Source organism: Arachis ipaensis, chromosome B7 (assembly GCF_059453495.1).
Source record: "Arachis ipaensis isolate K30076 ecotype BB chromosome B7, ASM5945349v1, whole genome shotgun sequence".
NCBI lineage: Eukaryota > Viridiplantae > Streptophyta > Magnoliopsida > Fabales > Fabaceae > Arachis > Arachis ipaensis.
The window spans coordinates 105,824,601-105,831,898 of NC_142442.1; the positions used below are offsets into that span (position 1 = coordinate 105,824,601).

Consider the following 7,298-nt stretch of genomic DNA (forward strand, 5'->3'; position numbering starts at 1 on the left):
GGAGAACCATCATGAAGAAGAGGCTCACAACCATGGCAGAGAAGGTCCAGTGCATCATGCTGGACAAGAGAGAAGAGTTTTAGGCTCTTATTTAAATCCAAACCCAGGAAACTGTGGAAGTAGCATCCAAAAGCCAACCATACATGCCAATAACTTTGAACTAAAGCCACAGCTCATCACCCTTGTTCAGAACAACTGTTCATTCGCAGGAAGTGTCCAAGAAGACCCCAATCAACATCTAACTACCTTCCTGAGGATATGTGATACTGTGAAGTCTAATGGTGTTCATCCTGACACCTATAGATTTCTTTTGTTCCCCTTTTCACTCAAGGATAAAGCATCTAAATGGTTGGGATCTTTTCCAAAGGAGAGTTTAACAACCTGGGAAGATGTGGTGAATAAATTCTTGGTGAGATTCTATCCTCCTCAAAGAATCAACAGGTTGAGAGCTGAGGTACAAACCTTCAGGCAACAAGATGGTGAAACTCTCTATGAAGCATGGGAGAGGTTTAAGGACTTGACAAGAAGGTGCCCGCCAGATATGTTCAATGAATGGGTGCAGTTACACATTTTCTATGAAGGTCTTTCTTACCAATCAAAGAAAGCAGTAGACCACTCATCTGGGGGGTCTCTGAACAAGAAGAAGACCATTGAAGAAGCCATATATGTCATTGAGACTGTAGCTGAGAATGACTACTTCTATGCTTTTGAAAGAGGCAACACTAGAGGAGTAATAGAGCTAAACAACATGGATGCACTGCTAGCTCAAAATAAGATGATCACCAAGCAGCTCGCTGACCTTACCAAGAAGATGGAAAGGAACCAAGTAGCAGCAATCACTACCTCATCAGCAGCTCAAGAAGGAGTGAATGCAAAGGCAGAGGATGATTAGGAACAAGCCAACTACATTGGGAACTCACCTAGGCAGACCCATGATCCATACTCCAAAACTTATAATCCTGGTTGGAGGAACCACCCAAAATTTGGGTGGAGAAATCAACAAGATCAAGGCTAAGATCAGAGACGTCACAACCCCAACAACAATGCAGCTCACCAACATTCCACACAGAGATCATATCAGCACCCACCCAACAACACCTCTCAACATCCATATCAAAACGAAAATGGCCCTTCTCATCCCTCAAATCTCAACTCACCATCATCCGAAGATAGACTCTCAAGGATTGAGACTCTACTTGAAGGCATATATAAGGAAATCCAAGATAACAAGGTGTTCAAGGAGGAGGTGTGAGCCAATATCAAAAACCAGGGAGACACCATTAAGAGGCTAGAATTTCAAGTGGGATACCTCTCTGAGAAGATTTCCAAAAAAAAACCGAGAAAAAACTGAGAGGTGAAGCAAAGAAAGTAAGATGGGAAGAATGCAAGATGGTCACTATAAGTGATAGGAGGACTGAGGAAGAGCTGAACAAACCCTTCGAACACTCTGGAGATACTTCAGCAGAGAAGCAGGAAGAGGGTCACCAAGAAACCAAAATTACACAGAAGGAGATTCTGAACCTCTATGCACCTTTTTTCCCAAAGACTCAAGGGTGGTGTAGAAAAGAGAATATACTCAAAGTTCCTTGATATGTTTGCATCTCCCCATGTAAACATACCATTCATCAAGGCTCTCCAACAAATGCCCTCATACATTAAGTGCATGAAGGAGCTGCTGACCAGGAAAAGCTCACTCAAAGGAGGCAAACAATAGTGATGAATAAGGAGTGCAGTGCTCTCATTCAACTAGAGTTGCCTAACAAAAGGGAGGATCCAGGGAGTTTTCACATCCCCTGTGCCATAGGAGAAATAAGTTTTGATAAAGGACTCTGTGACCTGGGAGTAAGCATCAACTTAATGCCTTTATCCCTTATGAAGAAGCTGCAGATCAATGAGCTAATGCTCACAGACGTAGTCATCAGGCTGGCTGACAAAACTAAAAAACAAGCAGTAGGAGTGTTTGAAAACGTGTTGGTAAAGGTTGGGAACTATTTCCTTCCCACAGACTTTGTCATATTGGAAATGGAAGAGAGTTACCTCCATCCAATCATACTGGGAAGACCATTCCTAGCTACAGCCAGAGCGCTTATAGATGTGGAGCGAGGAGAGCTAATACTGAGGATACATGATGAACAACTGACCTTCAATGTCTTCAAACCCTCACAAGAAGCAGATCAAGAAAACAAGGAACCAAGGGAAGATCACAACAAGGCACTGGTGGAAGAAACAAGCACTGAAATATAAATTGTACACCTGGGAATCCCTTTGGTTGGGAAGCAAAACAGTCAGAAGGTGCCATAGCTAGAGGAAACCCAAAAAGAGCTAAAACCACCAGAGTCATATGAGACCAGCAACAAAATTTCCTTGGAAAAAGAGGCCACAAGGAGCAGGGTAGCGTTAAAAGAAACAAGGAAGAAGGCACCAAGGAGATGGAGCAATAAGAAGATCCCTATAGAGGATTTCTCTCCAGGGGATAAAGTGATCTCAGCTTATCTCCCAGCTATCCCACCTCATCTCCCCACCATCCCATCTCAGATGCCTAAAGTTTTCACCATCAGCAGAATTCTCTCCTTAGAACATGTGGAGATCGTTAATGAAGCCAATGGAGATAAATTCACTGCGAGGGGGGAAGATTTGAAGCATTACCAACCACCCTGACACAGGCAGAACGTCAAGCTAGTGACGCTAAAGAAGCGGTTCATGGGAGGCAACCCATGTTTTATATGCTTTTAAAGTAGTTAATAATGCAAGGTTCATGAATTCCAAATCAACTTTGACATACACTTAAATGAATCCTTTTTTTTGCAACATATAATGAAGAGCAATTTTGGTGTTTGATGAGCAGATAATTTATACGCTTTTTGGCACTGTTTTTAGTAGAATCTGGTTACTTTTAGGGATGTTTTCATTAGTTTTTATGTTAAATTCACATTTCTAGACTATACTATAAGTTTGTGTATTTTTCTGTGATTTTAGGTAATTTCTGGCTGAAATTGAGGGACTTGAGCAAAAATCAGATTCAGAGGTTGAAGAAGGACTACTGATGCTGTTGGATTCTGACCTCCCTGCACTCAAAGTGGATTTTCTGGAGCTACAGAACTCAAAATGGCGCGCATCCAATTTCTTTTGAAAGTAGACATCCAGGGATTTCCAGCAATATATAATAGTCCATTCTTTGGCCGAGTTTAGACGACGTAAAAGGGCGTTGAACACCAGTTCTATGCTGCTGTCCGGAGTTAAACGCCAGAAACACGTCACAAGCCAGAGTTGAACGCCAGAAATACGTTACAAACTGGCATTCAACTCCAAGAATGACCTCTACACGTGTAACATTCAAGCTCAGCCCAAGCACACACCAAGTGGGCCCCGGAAGTGGATATATGCATCAATTACTTATTTTTGTAAACCCTAGTAACTAGTTTAGTATAAATAGGACTTTTTACTATTGTATTAGACATCTTATGATTTTCGGATCATCTTTGATCACGTTTTAGGGGCTGGCCATTCGGCCATGCCTGAACCTTTCACTTATGTATTTTCAACGGAAGAGTTTCTACACTCCATAGATTAAGGTGTGGAGCTCTGCTGTTCCTCAAAGATTAATGCAAAGTACTACTGTTTTTCTATTCAATTCAACTTATTCCGCTTCTAAGATATTCATTCGCACTTCAACCTAAATGTGATGAACGTGACAATCATCATCATTCCCTATGAACGCGTGCCTGACAACCACTTCTGTTCTACCTTAGATTGAATGAGTATCTCTTGGATCTCTTAATCAGAATCTTCGTGGTATAAGCTAGATTGATGGCGGCATTCATGAGAGTCCGAAAAGTCTAAACCTTGTCTGTGGTATTCCGAGTAGGACTCTGGGATTGAATGACTGTGACGAACTTCAAACTCGTGAGTGCTGGGCATAGTGATAGACGCAAAAGGAGGGTGAATCCTATTCCAGTATGATCGAGAACCTCAAATGATTAGCCGTTCTGTGACAGAGCATTTGGATCATTTTCACAAGAGGATGGGATGCAGCCATTGACAAGGGTCATGCCTCCAGACGATTAGCCATGCAGTGACAGCACATCAGACCATTTTCTAGAGAGGATTAAAAGTAGCCATTGACAACGGTGATGTCCTTACATAAAGCCAGCCATGGAAAGGAGTAAGACTGATTGGATGAAGACAGCAGGAAAGCAGAGGTTCAGAGGAACGAAAGCATCTCTATACGCTTATCTGAAATTCTCACCAATGAATTCCATAAGTGTTTCTATCCTTATTTTATGTTTACTTATTATTTAATTTCAAAAACTCCATAACCTTTTGATATCTGCCTGACTGAGATTTACAAGGTGACCATAGCTTGCTTCATACCAACAATCTCCGTGGGATCGACCCTTACTCACGTAAGGTTTATTACTTGGACGACCCAGTGCACTTGCTGGTTAGTTGTATCGAAGTTGTGAATGAAAAACGATTTATTAAGACGTGCGTACAGAGTTTCTAGCGCCGTTGCCTGAGATCACAATTTCGTGCACCAAGTTTTTGGCGCCGTTGCCGGGGATTGTTCGAGTTTGAACAACCGACGGTTCATCTTGTTGCTCAGATTAGGTAATTTCCTTTTTTATTCTCAAAAAATTTTTCAAAAACCTTTCAAAAATTTCTCATCTGTTTTCGAAAAAAATAAAAAAATTTGTTTTCAAAAATATATTTTTCTTCAGAATTTTTAAGAATGAATTCTAGTGTTTCATGATGCATGATGAAGCCTGGCTGGCTGTAGAGCCATGTATAAATTCTTTTGGACTGAGGTTTTGGCTTAAAATTGAATGAATTACTCTCATGTTACATACTAAAGCTTGGCTGGCTATTAAGCCATGCCTAACCCTCAGATTGGAGCTTTAGAATAAGAGTGCAAGATTCCTGGAATTCATATTAAAAATTTTGGAATCCTTATTTTTCTTTTTCAAAATGATTTTCGAAAAAATTAAAAGAAAATACAAAAAAAATCATAAAATCATAAAAATCAAAAAAATATTTTGTACTTCTTGTTTGAATCTTGAGTCAGATTTAAAGTTTGGTGTCAATTGCATGTTCATCTTGCATTTTTCGAAAAATTCATGCATTCATGGTGTTCTTCATGATCTTCAAGTTGTTCTTAGTAAGTCTTCTTGTTTGATCTTGATGTTTTCTTGTTTTGCATCTTTTCTTGTTTTTCATGTGCATTTTTGCATTCATAGTGTCTAAACATGAAAGATTTCTAAGTTTGGTGTCTTGCATGTTTTCTTTGCATATAAAATTTTCAAAAATATGTTCTTGATGTTCATCATGATCTTCAAAGTGTTCTTGGTGTTCATCTTGACATTCATAGCATTCTTGCATGCATTCATTGTTTTGATCAAAAAATTTTCATGCATTGCATCATTTTCATGTTTTTCTCTCTCATCATAAAAATTCAAAAATAAAAAAAAATATCTTCCCCCTTTTCTCTCTCAAAATTTCGAAAATTAGATTTGAATTTTTCAAAAATTTTTAAAATCTAGTTGTTTTTTATGAGTCAAATTAAATTTTCAATTTAAAAATCTTATCTTTTTCAAAATCTTTTTCAAAAATCAAATCTTTTCCATTTTTCTTATTTATTTTCGAAAATTTTAAAAAATATTTTTCAAAAATCTTTTTCTTATCTTTATCTCCTAATTTTCGAAAATAACATCATTAGTTAATGTTTTGATTCAAAAATTTCAAGTTTGTTACTTCCTTGTTAAGAAAGATTCAAACTTTGAGTTCTAGAATCATATCTTGTGATTTCTTGTGAATCAAGTCATTAATTGTAATTTTAAAAATCAAATATTTTTCAAAACAAATTTCAATCATATCTTTTCAAAAATATCTTTCTATCTTATCTTTTTCAAAATCATATCTTTTTCAAAAATTTGATTTTAAAATATCTTTCCTAACTTCTTATCTTCTTATCTTTTCAAAATTGATTTTCAAATTTGTTTCAACTAACTAACTAACTTTTTGTTTGTTGGTTATCTTTTTCAAACCTACCTAACTAACTCTCTCTCTTTAATTTTCGAAAACATCTTCCCTCTTTTTCAAAATTTCTTTTTAATCAACTAATTATTTTAATTTTTTTATTTTAATTTTCAAAAAATTACTAACCTTTTTCAAAAACTATTTTCGAAAATCACTAACTCTCTTTCAAAAATTATTTTCGAAAATTCTCTCCCTCTCTTATCTCCTTCTATTTGTTTATTCATCTACTAACACTTCATCTCACCCAAATTCGGACCCCCTCTTCCATCTGTGTTCGAATTTTTTCTTCTTCTTTTCTTCTACTCACACAGGGACCTCTATACTGTGGTAAAAAGGATCCCTATTATTATTATTATTATTTTTCTGTCCCTCTTTTTCATATGAGCAGGAGCAAAGACAAGAATATTCTTGTTGAAGCAGATCCAGAACCTGAAAGGACTCTGAAAAGAAAACTAAGAGAAGCTAAAATACAACAGTCCAGAGACAACCTTTCAGAAATTTTTGAACAAAAAGAGGAGATGGCAGCCGAAAATAATAATAATGCAAGGAGAATGCTTGGTGACTTTACTGCACCTAATTCCAATTTACATGGAAGAAGCATCTCCATTCCTGCCATTGGAGCAAACAATTTTGAGCTGAAACCTCAATTAGTTTCTCTGATACAGCAGAACTGCAAGTTTTATGGACTTCCATCTGAAGATCCTTTTCAGTTCTTAACTGAATTCTTGCAGATATGTGATACTGCTAAGACTAATGGAGTAGATCCTAAAGTCTACAGGCTCATATTTTTCCCTTTTGCTGTAAGAGACAGAGCTAGAGTATGGTTGGACTCTCAAGCTAAGGATAGCCTGAACTCTTGGGATAAGCTGGTCAAGGCTTTCTTAGCCAAGTTCTTTCCTCCTCAAAAGCTGAGTAAGCTTAGAGTGGATGTTCGGACCTTCAGACAGAAAGAAGGTGAATCCCTCTATGAAGCTTGGGAGAGATACAAAGGACTGACCAAAAAGTGTCCTTCTGACATGCTTTCAGAATGGACCATCCTGGATATATTCTATGATGGTCTATCTGAATTGGCTAAAATGTCATTGGATACTTCTGCAGGTGGATCCATTCACCTAAAGAAAACGCCTGCAGAAGCTCAAGAACACATTGACATGGTTGCTAATAACCAGTTCATGTACACTTCTGAGAGGAATCCTGTGGGTAATGGGACACCTATGAAGAAGGGAGTTCTTAAAATTGATACTCTGAATGCCATACTGGCTCAG

The 7,298-nt window shown here is 37.8% G+C and overlaps 2 non-coding genes across 2 annotated transcripts; both read right to left on the minus strand.

Moving 5' to 3' along the window:
• Nucleotides 1–439: 439 nt before the first annotated feature.
• Nucleotides 440–546, minus strand: LOC148553622 (small nucleolar RNA R71). Its single transcript, XR_015893345.1, has one exon. It is a non-coding gene; the product is annotated as a small nucleolar RNA R71 (small nucleolar RNA).
• A 6,401-nt stretch (nt 547–6,947) lies between these two features.
• Nucleotides 6,948–7,055, minus strand: LOC148553623 (small nucleolar RNA R71). Its single transcript, XR_015892795.1, has one exon. It is a non-coding gene; the product is annotated as a small nucleolar RNA R71 (small nucleolar RNA).
• Nucleotides 7,056–7,298: the final 243 nt, after the last annotated feature.